General features: G+C 42.5%; 1 pseudogene; it reads left to right on the top strand.

The window, feature by feature from the left end:
- Positions 1–10,178, top strand: part of LOC148152086 (uncharacterized) — a 65,800-nt pseudogene extending 55,622 nt beyond the window's left edge.
- Positions 10,179–17,767: the final 7,589 nt, after the last annotated feature.

Below are 17,767 nucleotides of genomic sequence, written 5' to 3'. Positions count from 1 at the left end.
AACATCCTAGTAAATCTCCTTTGCGCCCTTTCCAAAGCTTCTACATCCTTCTTATAATGCGGTGACGAGAACTGTACACAATACTCCAAGTGTGGCCGCACCAGAGCTTTGTACAGCTGTAGCATAACCTCATGGTTCCGGAACTCGATCCCTCTATTAATAGAAGCTAAAACATTGTATGCCTTCTTAACAACCCTGTCAACCTGGGTGGCAACTTTCAAGGATCTGTGTACCTGGACATCGAGATCTCTCTGCTCATCTACACTACCAAGAATCTTACCATTAACCCAGTACTTTGCATTCCGGTTACTCCGACCAAAGTGAATCACCTCACACTTGTCTGCATTAAACTTCATTTGCCACCTCTCAGCCCAGCTTTGCAGCTTATCTATGTCTCTCTGTAACCTACAACATCCTTCGTCACTATCCACAACTCCACCGACCTTAGTGTTGTCTGCGAATTTACTAACCCACCCTTCTACGCCCTCATCCAGGTCATTTATAAAAATGACGAACAGCAGTGGACCCAACACCGACCCTTGCAATACACCACTGGCAACTGGACTCTAGGACGAACATTTCCCATCAACCACCACCCTCTGTTTCTTTCAGCAAGCCAATTACTGATCAAAACTGCTATTTCTCCCACAATCCCATTCCTCCGCATTTTGTACAATAGCTTACTGTGGGGAACCTTATTGAGTGCTTTGCTGAAATCCATATACACCACATCAACTGGTTTACTCTCATTTACCTGTTTGGTCACCTTCTCAAAGAACTCAATAAGGTTTGTGAAGCATGACCTACCCTTCACAAAACCATGCTGAATATCCCTAGTCAAATTATTCTTTTCTAGATGATTATAAATCCTATCTCTTATAACCTTTTCCAACACTTTACCAACAACTGAAGTAAGACTCACTGGTCTATAATTACCAGGGTTGTCTCTACTCCCTTTCTTGAACAGGGGAACCACATTTGCTATCCTCCAGTCTTCCTATAGACAAAGACGATTTAAAGATCAATGTCAAAGGCTCGGCAATCTCCTCCCTGGCTTCCCAGAGGATCCTAGGATAAATCCCATCCGGCCCAGGGGACTTATCTATTTTCACACTCTGCAGGATTTCTAATACCTCTTCCTTGTGAGCCTCAATCCCACCTAGTCTAGTAGCCTGTATCTCAGTAATCTCCTCAAAAACATTGTTGTTTTCTAGAGTGAATACTGTCAAAAAATATTCATTTAGAGCTTCCCCTATCTCCTCTGACTCTGCACACAACTTCCCACTACTATCCTTGATTGGCCCTAATCTTACTCTCATCATTCTTTTATTCCTTAAATACCAATAGAAAGCCTTAGGGTTTACCCTGATCCTATCCGCCAACAACTTCTCATGTCTCCTCCTGGCTCTTCTGAGCTCTCTCTTTAGGCCTTTCCTGGCTACCTTGTAATCCTCAAGCGCCCCAACCGAGCCTTCACATCTCATCCTAACATAAGCCTTCTTCTTCCTTTTGACCAGAGATTCCACTTCCTTCGTAAACCACAGCTCCCGTGCTCTACAGCTTCCTCCCTGCCTGACAGGTACATATTTATCTAGGACACTCAGGAGCTTTTCCTTGAATAAGCTCCCCAGTTCTAATGTGCCCACCCCCTGCAGTTTCCATCCCCATCCTGTGCTTCCTAAATCTTGCCTAAGCGCATCGTAATTACCTTTCCCCCAGTTGTAACTCTTGCCCAGTGTTATACACCTATCCGTTTCTATCACCAAAGTGCTCACCTACGTCCAAGTCTAACACCTGGCCGGGCTCATTACCCAGTACCAAATCTAATGTGGCTTCGCTCCTTGTAGGCCTGTCTACATACTGTGTCAGGAAGCCCTCCTGCACACACTGGACAAAAACTGACCCATCTATAGTACTCGTACTGTAGTGATCCCAGTCAATATTTGGATAGTTGAAGTCCCCCATGACAGCTACCCTGCCTCTCTCACTCCTATCGAGAATCATCTTTGCTATCCTTTCCTCCACATCTCTGGAACTATTCAGAGGCCTATAGAAAACTCCCAACAGGGTGACCTCTCCTTTCCTGTTTCTAACCTCAGCCCATACTACCTCAGTTGACGAGTCCCCTAACATCCTTTCTCCAACTGCAATACTGTCCTTGACCAACAATGCCACACAACCCCCTCTTTTACCAACACAACCAAACCCATCAGTCCACTCTCATCACTTAGTAAAGTGATGGAAGGTGGCATCAATAGTGCTGTCAAGCAGCACCTATTCAGCAATAACCAAGCACACTGAAACCCAGTTTGGGTTCTACCTGGGCAACTCAGCTCCTGACCTCATCACAATCTTGGTTCAAACATGAACAAAGGATCTGAATACTAGTGGTGAGGTGAAAATGGCAACCATTGACATCAAGGCCATATTTGACCAAGTGTAGCATCAAAGAATTTTAGCAAAATTGAAATCAATGTGCATCAGGGGCAAACTCCCTGCTGATTGGTATCATACCTGGCACATAGAAAGATAGTTGTGGTTGTTGGAAGTCAATCATTTCAGCTCCAGAAAATTTCTGCAGAAATTTCTCATGATTGTGTCCTAAGCCCAACCATCTTCAGTTGCTTCATTAAATACCTTCCCTCCATCATAAGGTCATGAGTGTAGATGACTGCCAATGATTTCTCAATATTCAGCACCATTCATGACTTGACAGTTACTGAAGCAATCCATATTCAAACACAACCAAATCTGGACAATATCCAGGCTTGCGCTGACAAGTGCCAAGTAACATTCAAAACACACAAATGCCAGGCAATGACCATCACCAATAAGAGACAATCCATCTACCGCTTCTTGTCAATCATCCTTGGGGGTACCCTTGACCAGAAACTCACCATATAAACATTGTGGCTATAACAGCAGGTCAGAGGCTAGAAATACCTTGGCAAGTAACTCACCTCTGACTCCCCAAAACCTATCCATCATCTACAAGACACAAGTTAGGAATGTGATGAAATACTCCTGACCTGTCTGGATGGTACATCTACAACAACACTCAGAAAGCTTGACACCATCCAGGATAAAGTGGCCTGCTTGATTGGCACCACAGCCACAACTATCCATTCGCTCTACCACTGACGCTCAGTAGCAGCAGTGTGTACTATCTACAAGTTGCAGTGCAGAAATTCACCTAAGATCCTAAAATAGGCACATTCCAAACCCATGACCACTTCTATCTAGAAGACAAGGGCAGCAGGAAGACCATCACCTGCAAGTTCACGTCCAAGCCACTCACCATTCTGACCTAGAAATACGCCAGTATTCATTCAGTGTTACTGGGTCGAAATTCTGAAACTCCCTCCCGAACGTCATTTTGGGTCGACCCACAGCACATGGACCACAGTGGTTCAAGATGGCAAATCACCACCACCTTCTCAACGGCAACTGTGAACAGGCAATAAATGCTGGACACCCATGAATTAATAAAAAAAAGTCATGAACCACACTTTCAGGACCAGGAAGACGAATCATGGGCCCTGTTGTTCTCCCATTTCCAAGCTCCTTAGCACTGCTCAAATGTTAACTCTTGACAGCTTCTGTTGAATGCTTTCATGCAGCACTACAGACAAGAATAGTTCATGCTGCACTACAGGCAAGAATAGTGCAGCATAGAAAGACGTCATACAACCCATCAAGTGTGCACCCCAGTTTTTTCCAAGAGAATCTTGTCAGTCCTCCCTCCATCAGATGTACTTTCCATTTTTTGTCTGAGTTTTCTTGAATCATTATTTTGAATTTGTTCACACAACAGTATCACGAAGGGAGTGCTCAACAAATCCTAAACACTTTGTGGGGACATTTTTTCTAATGCTGTCTCTGGCTCTCTTGCCAAACTATTTATGGTGTTAAATCTGAACAATCTGATTACTGACCCTTATTTATTCTATCTAAAGCCTACATAATTTTGTGTATCTCCCATCAAATCATCTCAAGCTTCTTCGCTCTAAGAGCAACCCCAGCTTCTCTAAAATGCCTTATCCCTGGTGCCATTCCAGTAATTTTCATCTGGAAGTCTATAAAGTCTTCATATCCCTCTGATGTCCAAAATTTGAAACCATAGTCACAGTGGGATCAAAATTTTTATATGTTCAGCAAAACTTCTGCACTTTTGTATGTCATGCCTCTGTTCATACAGCTCAGTTTTCAATGTATAAAACACTTTATAATCATGTTTTTGTCATACAATAGTATATAACCTGCTAGTTCATATTATGTAAACAGCTCCATTACTTTGAACCTGGCACTGTATCAAAATAGCTGAAAATGTGTTGCTGGAAAAGCGCAGCAGGTCAGGCAGCATCCAAGGAGCAGGAGAATCGACGTTTTGGGCATGAACCCTTCTTCAGGAATGGTTTGAGAACGTGGCTGAAGAGCTTCTGGGCAGAGGAGATGACCTGGGGTGTGCAGTGAGAGAGTGACTCACTGAAATCCTTGTAGAGGGAGGAAGAGAGCTTCTTCAAGGAAGGCATTCTTGTAAAAGGATTCGCAGTAGGTTAAAATCTTCTAGGAGAAAGTGAGGACTGCAGATGCTGGAGATCAGAGCTGAAAATGTGTTGCTGGAAAAGCGCAGCAGGTCAGGCAGCATCCAAGGAGCAGGAGAATCGACATTTCGGGCATGAGCCCTTCTTCAGGAAGGGCATTCCTGAAGAAGGGCTCATGCCCGAAACGTCGATTCTCCTGCTCCTTGGATGCTGCCTGACATGCTGCGCTTTTCCAGCAACACTTTTTCAGCTCTGATCTCCAGCATCTGCAGTCCTCACTTTCTCCTAGAAGACTGTATCAAAATAGCTTTTTTCAAGGGCAGCTCAAGATTTTCTCAAGGGCTACTTTTTTGATTTGCAGGGGCTATTTTTCATGCTCACTAACTCATTTACGTTCTGATACCATCCTGTATACCATTCATAAAAATCAATTTTGGACTCACACAGAAGTAGAATTGAAAGACTTTATCAATTTCTTCAATTATCAAACCTCCATTAAATTTCAAGCCACGAGAAACAAGGAAAGCATCAATTTATGAAATTCCACAATATTTAAATTGGTACAAAACTACAGACATAACTTAGCAACTAAAAAATTCTTTTCAAAATAACTAACTGACAGTTCTACACAAAAACAATTGCCCTAGAAGCACCTTCTGCAAACTCGTGAGGTCACAAGTCATTCGTTAGCATATGCATAATGCAGAACCATTTGAACCAGACTTAGTGACCCTATTTATAGCACTTCAGATGGAATTGAACAACTGACACATCATTCATTGTAATAACATCCATTACACATTGTCCCTTTACAGTAGCTACTGAACATTTGCAGTCTTAAACTAAATATTTTACACAAATCACTGACGTAATGAATTATAAATTTTCCTGTCTTCCAGTTAGTTGAGTATTTATTGATGACAGGTACTAAACAGTTTTCCCTCCTTTAGAGTTTCTGACTTCTTCCTTGCAGCCGGTTTCTCCTCCCCCAACTCCAACCCTTCCTCATAGTCTCTTTCATGCAACAACCTCCTTCCCATGACCCCCACTTGCAGCCTCCACCTTCTCCCCGCAGCGATATCTGCCTTTCCACAACCCCTTTGCAACCTCCGATTTTCCATCTCCACCCTTGCAGCCATCTTTTCGTACCCATGCCCACAGCCACCTCCTTTCCATTTCAACCACGCAGTCTCCACTCTCTTCTAACTCCACCCTCAGCAGCAGGTGACATGCCCCTGCCGCAACTGTCAGCATTCCCTGGATTTGACTCCCAGCAACCTCTAAGTTCTAGCCCAAGTAATTGTCAGGGCATAAGTCTGGAAATCCTGCTCCCCACCACCCCCAAACTCAAGGTCCAGTAACCAGAAATCTTTCAGCGGCAACCCCTGAGACCTGGGCCTGGATCCTGGTGGTAATCTCAAAAACGTGGGCTCAATTCCCAGCATAAATCCCTGAGATGGACTGGATCCAGCCCCCGGCAAAAATCTCTGAGCCCAGCTGAGCCTAGTTCCCAGCAAAAATCCCTAAGGTCAGCTCGATTCAGCTCCCAAGAACAACACTGGAGCTACTGGTAACCCCAGTGAGTCGCTCATAACAGCCACTTATTTCACATTCTGGAGGAGCAAGACAAATGCAATATTTTGATTGGAATGTGCTTGATGATCTCTTTATGCCTGGAGAAGATAGAATTATTTTCACTACTGAATGATTATTCAGCAGTGTGCAGTTTAGAAAGTGCACTGGCTGAAACATTCAGGCTAAAAACCACTGTTATCAAATCTCTGTTAAATGCAAACTGACTTCATAATCAGCCTATTCTGCTTACATCCTCAACATGGTCCAAATGTTCACCCTTGGGACCTACCCAAAATATTATATGGAGCGACCTGCACCAGATATGTGGGGCAGAACCATTTCATCATCAAAACACAACCACAGCCACTATGCCATTAAACTCTCTTATATAATCACAAGGTATCACTGAAGAAACCTGGATCAAACAGTCAAAAATAAATGAAATGCAATGAAAGCATCTGCCCTATAGCATGGTATTTAAAAACAGATTACACAGTCAAAATTACATTTATTAATTACTTGAAGTACTATCCTATAATATTGCTATCTGAACCAAATAACGAGTTACTAATTTAGTACAGCCTCTATTATCCCTATGTTAAAATTGTTGCTAGTCCTTATTGCTACAACAGTATTGAGTAAACTTACATCTTTGTCTTTACCTTCTGTAATAAGACAGCCACCAAAATTAAAACTACATTTTCTACATTCAAATAGATTTTAAAACCAATTCTTAAATTATTTGTTAGACTCACACCAAGTTAAATCAATAGAATTGGTTTATTAAAGAGTCATTTTAGGCCTCACAAGCATTGCATAATCCAAAATAGATTAACAGCATTTATAGCCACTACCACAGTGCTCACAATGCTTCTCTGCTCAACTTTACAAAACATTCACTTCTTGTCCTGTTAGTCTATCAAAAAAGCATTGTCATCCAGACAGCAAGATAAATTGTCTTGAGAAAAGAACAATAAAAATGTATCAGGGATCCTATAGTTAGTTTACAAGTACAGCTTTGGGTAGTGGTAGTAGCAGAAGCAATTAAGAAGCAAATCCTTAGCCCTGCAAACAGGGGAGTGGCAAATATGGTGCACAGGGCTTTTAAGAGCTACTCAATTTATGACACTGCTTTGCTGGTTCTGGTTAAAAAAAATCAATATCACACTGATTTATGATTCCTAATAAGAGATTAGAGTTACAAATATCAGTGTTTTGAGACATGTAACTGATCCATAACAAAGTGCTTTGTCATTTCTACGTTTGAATTATTTTACAGTTATCTGGCTATATTTGCTTAAGCTAGAAGAGGAGGTTTGCTGTGAGAGCCAATATTTCTACAGTTTGTATTCAAAGCAAAATGCACTCAGCAAAACATTTAACATGTCATTTATTTTAACTATTTTCAGGAAAATATGTCACATTTTCTGCATAATAAACTGATAAAATAAGTAACTCACCTTTATATAAACATTTTATAATACTGAATCAACATTTAAATAATTCTGAGTTACATTATCTTGTATTTATTAGATTTATTGTGCATATCTAAAGTAAACACTTCTGATTTTAACTGCAATATAGCAAGGCCCATTTATCTTCAAGTCGTAGTTAATGTTTACATGTAAAAGTTGAATTAATTTTCTGCAAATCAAATGTAGACCACTTAAGTTTAAATCTGACACACCTAATACAGAGATCTACTATTATCAGTTTGGTATTTTACCAATCAATTTCACTGGAACTGAACATGCCATATTTCAGAATCTCCAACACAACAGAAATACTTTCTGCCATAAGCTAACTTCAAATATATTTTGATTAATTACAAGTAAATTAAACATAGGATAGAGACAATAAAGTATCAAGCTTATATTATGACAATTCAAATGAAGTATTAGTCTAATGATTAGTGAGAAGTGCAGAAATGACTGCACACAGTTCATGGATTTAAAAGAGTGCAAAAGATTGTTTCTAAGAAAAATAATGGATTCTGTGGTCAATAACTTCATGTTTGCATATGTGCACTGAATTCTTGTTATCTAGCCGAACTGTTTTCCGAGCATTTGAACAGGATATGTCACACACATGTTATTACATCAGTTTCGTTCCTGGATGATTGCCCTTTGGCGTGTTAGTGACAGTTTTCCATTGATTGTTCATTCATCCTATTGATTAACACCTGCTGGACCTATTTATTAGTCCCTGTGAATCCATTTAAAATTTAGGTTGTTAGTAATGGATAAAGACAGAAGCTATTGGTGAATATATTGGAAAAGCTGTACATTTATGCATGCGCATTAATCACTGTGATTTTCCGAGAGATTATTATTCAACAGAGCATTGAATTTCTTGCTGCTTAGTTAAATACAACTTCTTTATAAATGTCGACGCTGACATGTAATTATATACCTACTACTAAATAATCCCAGTAACACTCACATAGAAGCAGCTAGCTTTCTCTTGCCTCCTTTCCATGTCACAATGTACCAATTTAAGTGCTGATAAAGCAATTGCTGGGGGTCTATATCCAAATGGAAATGATGCAGTCTTAATCAATGGGTGGGAATCAGATAGCTTCCCAGTCAGATCTGGAGTCAGGTAGGGCTGCCCTCTCTCTCTCCTGTTACGTTGTGTGCTGCATAGAGCATTTGCCGAGTCTACCAGGAAGGATGTGAGCCTGAGAGGGGTGACTATTCCTGGCATCGGGGGCCTGCAGGTTAAGGCCTCCCTGGATAACGTCGCCGTTTTCTGCTCGGATCCGCTGTCCGTGCACAGACTGATGTGCATATGTGACCAGTTCGAATGGGCCTCAGGGGCCAAGGTAAACCGAGGCAAGAGCGAGGCCATGCTCTTCGGGAACTGGGCCGACCAATCCTCGATCCCCTTCACCGTCAGGACCGACCACCTGAAGGTGCTGGGTATTTGGTTCAGGGGGGCAGGGGGGCAGGGGCGTGCGCCAAGTCTTTGGAGGAGCATATCAACAAAGTGAGGCAGAAACTGGGCAGATGGAAGCTACGGTCGCTCTCCATCGCAGGAAAAAACCTGGTTATCAGGTGTGAGGCACTGTCATTGCTGTTATACGTGGCACAGGTCTGGCCTATTCCCAGAACCTGTGCCGCTGCAGTCACCCGGGCCATCTTCCAATGTATATGGAGATCAAAGATGGACCGGGTCCGAAGAGACTCGATGTATAAAGATCTGGTCAACAGGGGAAAAAATACACCCAATGCCACCCTCACCCTGATGGCCACCTTTGTGTGTGGCTGCATCAAGCTGTGCATGGATCCATGGTACGCAAACACTAAATGTCACTACGTACTGAGGTTCTACCTGTCCCCGGTGTTGCGAACGATGGGCTTGGCCTCGCTGCTGTGGAACGCTCCGAGTAGTTGGACTGTTCCGTATCACCTGTCCTTTGTGGAGAAGTTTATGAAGAAAAACACCTTTGACCACAAGTCCATCAGGAAGTGGTCAGCAAGTAGTGTCCTTGAGACCCTTCAGGAAAAGGAGAGGGCAGATCCTATCGAGCGGTTCCCTGAGCAGACTGTCAAAGTCATTTGGCAGAATGCCTCATCGCCAGAAATTTCCAACAAGCACCAAGACATGGCTTGGCCAGTGGTGAGAAGGGCTCTGCCTGTGAGATCCTTTATGCACGCCCAGACTCTCTCCCGCACTGCAGGCTGCCCTCGAAGCAGCTGTGGGGGGGAACGAGACTGTCACTCACCTCCTTCTGGAATGTGCCTATGCAGAAGAAGTCTGGAGAGGAATGCAGTGGTGTTTGTCGAGATTCGTCCCGAGCAGCTCCGTGACGCAAGACTCTGTGCTCTACGGTCTGTTCCCCGGGACGTACACCGAGACGAACATCAACTGTGCCTGGAGGATCATCAACTCGGTGGAGGACGCTCTCTGGGCGGTCCGAAACCTGTTGATCTTTCAGCTGAAGGAGTTGACCCCGACTGAGTGTTGCAGACTGGCACATTCCAAGGTCCAGGACTATGTGTTGAGGGACGCGCTGAAGCTGCCGCCAAGGCGCGGTGGAGAAAGACCACCGTGTAACATCTGCCTGCCTAAGAAGAACAGGGGGCCCACGCAGTCTTTGGGCTCTGCTGACACCTCAGCTAAATATATGGACATATGATTGATAAACGTACAGACCTGTATATACAAATGATAAATTCTGATCTCTGTATGCAAATGTTTAAGTATGTATGGCATGACCAACTGTACAGACCATCAAATTATTTTATGAATAAAGTATATTTTTGGAATAAAAAAAATTCCAAATGGAAATCAGTATTTCCCAAGAAAAAACCCCAAACAACAAAACAGGTGATGAACATAAAAGAACTGGGCCACAATGAGAAACCTGAGAGTGGTATTTCAGAAATAAGCATTGTGAGTGTTGCCAAGCCACATGGACACCAGTTGTTCACACATAATGTAGCTCATGCTAAGCTTCTCAAGACTCATTAATGAGGAGCAATAAACGCCATTGAGGTTTTCATCCTGGAAACAAATGAAAGTAATTGTTTGGTGATTTATAAAGATAATGTCAGAACTCAAGAAACATTGGAACAGGCTGGACTATTTCTCTCAAGAAATGAAAAGGTCAAGAAATGAGCTGATAGAGGTCTTTAAGAATACAAAATAGTTTATAATGTTGAAACATAGAGAAGATATTTCCACATCTGCAGTTTCCAAAATTGTTGCCCTAAACACAAGATAGCAAGTAATAAATTCAATAAGGAATTCAGGAAAAACTTTGCTTCACAGAGTGATGAGAATTGGAACATACTACCATCGGAGAAGTTAATGTGAAAAGCACAAGTGCATCGAAGTAGAAGTTAGATGAATAGAATCATGCAGTACAGAAGATGCTCTTCTGTCCATTCTATCTCCACCTACAAAAACTATTCTAAATGTACAAAGTTAAAAATCACACAACACCAGGTTATAGTCCAGCAGGTTTAATTGGAAGCACACTAGCTTTTGGAGCGACGCTCCTTCATCAGGTGATTGTGAAGGAGCTCCTTCATCAGGTACATATTCTAAATGTACACTTTACCCACCTTTCCAGTACTTGGCCATTGTATTTATGTCATGACATTTCAAGTGCCCATCCAAGTATATTTTAAAAATTGTCTTAACTATTTTCCAAGACATTCCAGATACCCCACCACCCTCTGAGTGAAAACATATTTTCTCCAAACCCCTCTAATTCTTATGCCTTTCACTTTAAAAGTATACCTTGTATTGACCCTTCAACTCAAGAGAATAGCTGCTTTCAATCTAGCCTATCCATGCTTTACAATCTTATACACATCAATAATATCCCCCAAGCCTTCTCTGTTCTAAAAAAAAGCCAAGTTTATCCAGCCTCTCATCATGGATATGCTGCTCCATCCTAAACAACATCTCCTTTGGACTCCCTCCAGTGCAACCAATATAGTGTCGGGACTAGAACTGCACACAGTACTCCAGCTGTGGTCTGACCAAAGTCTTGTATAACTCCAATGTAACCTTCTTACTCTTAGAATCTATGCTATGATTGATAAAGGCAAGTGACCCATATGCTTTCTTAACTATCCTATTAACCTGTCTTGCCACCTCTGGGATTATGTGGACAAGCACCCCAAGATCCCTCTGAGCTTATTGGTGTCCTGCCATTCACTAAGTACACCTTGTCTTGTTCTCTCTTCCAAAGTACATCGCCTCACACTTTTAGGGTTAAATTCCATTTGCCAGTGATCTGTCCATCTGACCAATCTGTCAATAAACTCCTATAATTTAATGCCTTCTTTTTCACTGTCAAAATCCAACAGGTTTCATGTCATCCTCAAACTTGCTTATCATCCAGCATTGATTCCTCCGGCCTCCCATCAGATGAAGAGCTTTCCACCACCACCCCCTGTCTCCTACCACGAAGCCAATTTTGGACCGATCATGCCCAGTTACCCTGGATCCCATGCGTTTTTATCTTATTTATCTTCTATCTTGAGCTTTCTATGTGAGAACTTGTCAAAGGCTTTGTTGCAATCTGTATAAATTTATATCAACTGCACTACCCTCATCTACACACCCAGTCACTTGCTCAAAAAATTCACTCAAAATTTGTTAGGCACAAACTGCCTCTTACAAAACTATGCTGACTATCTCTGATCAAACCTTGTCTCCTCAAGGGAGATTAATTATTTCCTTCAGAATTTTGTCCAATAGATTCCCTACCACTGGACTCACTAGTCTGTAATTTCTTGGTTTATCTCTTCCACACTTCTTGAAAAGTGGAACCACATAAGTTGTCCTCCATTCCTCTGACAGTTCCACTGTGGCCAGAGAAGAATTCAAAATTTTGGTCAGAGCCCCTGTAATTTCCTCCCTCATCTTCCAAAGCAGCATGGAATACTACTCTTCCGGACCCCGGGATCTGTCCACTTTTAAGCTTAACAAAATCTCAAGAACATCACAGGCCCTGTGAAGGTTGTTGAGGAAGGTTTGTCTACTGAGTCAGTATGGGCGGAACAGCCACCACATTGGGAGTTTTCTACAGACCACCTAATAGCAGTAGAGAGATTGAAGATCTCATAGGCGGGCATATTCTGGAAAAATGCAAAAGTAGCAGGGTTGTTGTTATGGGTGATTTCAACTTCCCCAATATCAACTAGAACCTCCTAAATGCAGATGGTTTGGATGGAGCCATTTTTGTCAGGTGTGTTCAGGAGGGTTTCCTTACTCAGTATGTAGACAGACCAACGAGGGGAGAGGCCATTTTGGATTTGATGCTCAGCAATTGTGGGTGGCACGGTGGCACAGTGGTTAGCACTGCTGCCTCACAGCGCCAGAGACCTGGGTTCAATTCCTGCCTCAGGCGACTGACTGTGTGGAGTTTGCACATTCTCCCCGTGTCTGCGTGGGTTTCCTCCGGATGCTCCGGTTTCCTCCCACAGTCCAAAGATGTGCAGGTCAGGTGAATTGGCCGTGCTAAATTGTCAGTAGTGTTAGGTAAGGGGTAAATGTAGGGGTATGGGTGGGTTACGCTTCGGCGGGTCGGTGTGGACTTGTTGGGCCGAAGGGCCTGTTTCCACACTGTAATGTAATCTAATCTAATCTAATCTAATCTAAATCTAAACGAGCCAGGATAGGTGTCAGATCTCATGGTGGGAGAGCACTTTGGTGAAACTGCCTCACATTTAGCATAGCCTTGGAGAGTGAAAAGTGCAGTTACAGAGGGAAGATATTTAACTGGGGAAAATGAAATTATGACGCTATCAGACAGGAGTTGGGAAGTACAGACTGAGAGCAATTGTTCCACAGAAAGGGCACAGCAGACATGTGGAGTCTATTTTAGGAGCAGTTGTTGAGAGTGATGCACAAATTTGTTCCTCTAAGACAGGTAAGAATGGATAAGATTAAGGAACCTTGGATGACGAGAACAGAGGAACTTCTCATCAAAAGGAAGAAGGCAGCTTAAGTAAGGTGGAGGAAGCAAGGATCTAGCACATGCTTGCTAGAAAGGAGCTCAGAAATGGACTGAGGAGAGCCAGGAGGGGGCACAAAAAAGGCTTGCAAGAAGGATTAGGGAGACCCCAAAGGTGTTTTACTCATACGTGAGCAATAAGAGAATGATCAGGGAGAATGTAGGGCCAATCAGGGATAGCGGAGAGAACTTGTGTATAGAGTCTGAGCAGATAGGGGAAGCCCTAAATTAGTTTTTTGCTTCGGTTTTCACCAAGGAAAGGGAACTTGTTGTAAACGAAACCTTAGAGGAGCTGGGATACAGTCTTGACCAGATTAAGATTGATGAAGATGATGTGCTAGAAATTTTGGAAACCATTAAGATTGATAAGTCCCGAGGGCCAGACCAGATTTATCCTAGGCTGCTCCGGGAAGTGAGAAAGGAGGTTGCTAAGCCGCTGGCGAGGATATTTGCCTCCTCACTCTCGTACCAGAGGATTGGAAGGGTAATAAGGAAATCCCTGGCAATTACAGACCAGTCAGTCTCACGTCTGTGGTCAGCAAAGTTTTGGAAAGAATTCTGAGGGATAGGATTTATGACTATTTGGCAAAGCATAGTATGATTAAAGGCAGTCAGCATTGGCTTTGTGAGGGACAGGTCATGCCTCACAAATCTTATTGTGTTCTTTGAGGAGGTGACAAGACAGGTCGACGACAGTCGAGCAGTGGATATGGTGTATATGGATTTCAGCAAGGCATTTGATAGGGTTGCCCATGGTATGCTCATTCATAAAGTCAGGAAGTATGGGATATAGGGAGATTTGGCTATCTGGATTCAGAATTGGCTGGCTGACAGAAGGCAGAGAGTGGTTGTAGATGGAAAGTATTCTGCCTGGAAGACAGTATTGAGTGGGTACCACAGGCCTCTGTTCTTGGGTCTCTGCTCTTTGTAGTTTTTATAAATGACTTGGATGAGGAGGTTGAGGGGTGGGTTCGTAAATTTGCAGATGACACAAAAGTTGGAGGTGCTGTCTATAGCATAGAGGGCTACTACAGGCTGCAGCGTGACGTAGATAGGATGCAGAGCTGGGCTGAGAAATGGCAGATGGAGTTCAACCTGGATAAATGCGAAGTGATGCATTTTGGAAGGTTGAACTTGAATGCTGAATATAGGATTAAAGACAGGATTCTTGGCAATGTGGAGGAACAGAGGGGTCTGGGTGTGCAAGTATATAGATCCCTCAAAGTTGCCACCAAAGTGGATAGGGTTGTTAAGAAAGCATATGGTGTTTCATTAACAGGGGTATCTAGTTTAAGAGCCGCGAGGTTTTTCTGCAGCTCTGCAAGTCCCTGGTCAGGCCACACTTGGAATATTGTGTCCAGTTCTGGTCGCCCTACTATAGGAAAGATACAGAGGCTTTGGAGAGGGTGCAAAGAACGTTAACCAGGGTGCTGCCTGGACTGGAGGGCTTGCCTTATGAAGAAAGGTTGAATAAGCTCAGACTTTTCTCTCTGGAGAGAAGGAGGAAGAGAGGAGACATGATCGAGGTGTACAAAATAATGAGAGGAATAGATAGAGTCAATAGCCAGAGGCTTTTCCTCAGGGCAGGATTGACTGGAACGAGAAGTCATAGTTTGAAGATATTAGGAGGAAGGTATAAAGGAGACATCAGAGGTAGGTTCTTTATGCAGAATGCATGGAATGCATTGCCAGTTGAGGTGATGGAAGCGAAGTCATTGGGGACACTTAAGCGACTGCTGGACATGCACATGGATAGCAGTGAGTTGAGGGGTGTGTTACTCTATTTATATTAGGATTAAGTCTCGGCACAACATCGTGTGCCGAAGGGCCTGTTCTGTGCTGTACTTTTCTATGTTCTATGTTCTATGTTCTAGGCTCTCTTCCTGAATTCTGCACATACACTTTGCTTCTCCAAAGTGAAGACAGATGTGAAGTGCTTGTTTACCACCCTACCATTGTCTTTCAACTTCACTGACACATTGCCTGCTTCTCTTTCTTTGGTTATCCTATTCCCATTATATACTTACTGAATATCTTGGGATTTTCTTTAATCTTACCAGCCAGTGTTTATTCATGGCCTCCCATTTACTCTCTGAATTGCCTTCTTAAGTCCCTCCTCTATACTTCATTACAGTCTCCATTGATTTGCTCCCTTAGCACCTTCTTTTTCAGTCCTGAATATTCCAAGACATCCTGCATTCTCTGGGCTTATTGCTTCTTTATTTCAACCTAAAGTGAACATGTAATGTTGCCAATTCCATTTTGAAAGCCCTTCCACCCCGCTGTCTGCTGTAGAAGTACCCAAAAGTAGCTGCTCCCAGTCTACTTTGGGCAAAGCCCACCTTATTTTAATAAAGTTTGTCTTCCACCAATCCAAAACCTTTCGTGCAGACCATCTTTATTCTTTTCCATAGCAAACTTGAACCAAACAGTGTAGTGGTCATTGCGTTTCCCAGACTGCACCATCCCTTGCTAGGTCTTCTACATGTTGATAAAGAAAAGCTCTTCTGAATACATGTCAAGAAATCTACTGTCTCTACACCCTTTACTCCATGGCTATTCCAATTAATACTTGGGGAAACTGAAATCCTGTAATAAATTACCCTAATATTGTTTTCACATACCTCAGTGAAGTGTCTACATGTCAATTCTCCATTTCCTGCTGACTGTTTGAGGGTCTATAATACACTCATAGCAGTGTGAATGCACTACTCCCAATATCTCATTTAAAAACCTTACAAAATATTGTCCCTCATTACTGCAGTAACTGACTTCATAATTTCACGAGGGAGAGAATTACAGAAGTACGAAAGCAGATGGGAGGAGACTTTTGCGCAGCATAATCATGTGGGGCAAAATGATAAGAAATATGAGGTTTACTATCTCTTAATTAGTGGGCAGCATGGTGGCACAGTGGTTAGCACTGCTGCCTCACAGTGCCAGAGACCTGGGTTCAATTCCTGCCTCAGGCGACTGACTGTGTGGAGTTTGCACAGTTTGCATGGGTTTGCTCTGGTTTCCTCCCATGCTCCAAAAATGTGCAGGTTAGGTGAATTGGCCATGCTAAATTGCCGGTAGTGTTAATGTAGGGAAATGGGTCTGGGTGGGTTGCGGGCCGGTGTGGACTTGTTGGGCCAAAAAGCCTGTTTCCACGCTGTAAGTAATCTAATTAATTTTAAGTTGTGGGTGAGAGATAAACATCTTTGGAAGTGATACTGCCTCAGAGATTGGTTTCAATCACTGACTTCCCAATTTTCCTCAAGAGCAGGCAATTTTGTACTCTCGAGCAGAATAACCCTATGAACTATTATTGAAACAATCTCCTTGAATAAGACTTAATTTACTTAATCCCAATGTTAACAACAACATAAAAGAAAAAAGATAGGCAAAGTGAAGATATGTTATGAAATGTAGAGTTCAGTGCTGGTCAGATGGTCATGGTAATAAGTATCAAGGTGATAAGAAGGAAGTGTTTGAAGTTATTGTAAAGAGACGAGTCCAGCCTTCAGGACTTAATAGTGAGTTCAATAATTTTAGGGCCTGAGCACATTCTTCCATGCCCTTCCCCCAACCCTACACTCCAGGCCTTGTCACCAAATGGGCTGCTTTTACCACAGCCTTTCACCCACTAATGGTCCTTATTATCAGCTTTTCCTTCCCCCAGTTCCTCATTATCCACTTCTTTGTCTATCCAACTGCTATTCTGTGTCTGGGATCCATCACCACCTATTGTTTATTTCTTCTCTTCCCCAACACCCTGTCTTCTGCATATACACCAACCTTTTCCGAGTTACAATCAGTTCTTAAGAATGGTCACTCGACCCACAATGTCCACTCTGTTTTCTCGCCACAGATGTTGCCAAACCTGCTGAGATTCTCCAGCTATTTCTGGTTTGTTTCAAATTTTTAGCACCTGCAGTTCTTTGTTATTTTGCTCAGTGCATTCAGACACTTGTAAAAATTGAGAAAATCTCCAGCAGTGTTACACAGATCATTTGCATGAGAGACATGAAATCGAACAGAAGGAGATTATAATTAACTACTAATTAATCAAATTCCTTCAACTGTACAAATAATGTTAAATAACGATAATTTTGTTAAATACATAGTGGTAAGGAAAAGCATCATATACATAAAGTTAATCTGGAAAGTAAGTTGCAATTAGATTTTG

Source organism: Chiloscyllium plagiosum, unplaced genomic scaffold, assembly GCF_037043375.1.
Source record: "Chiloscyllium plagiosum isolate Xiang-an unplaced genomic scaffold, Cpla_swu_hap1 HiC_scaffold_1, whole genome shotgun sequence".
Classification (NCBI taxonomy): Eukaryota; Metazoa; Chordata; class Chondrichthyes; order Orectolobiformes; family Hemiscylliidae; genus Chiloscyllium; species Chiloscyllium plagiosum.
Note: the sequence above shows the minus strand (reverse complement) of the source record. Positions and strands in the feature narration are given on the sequence as shown.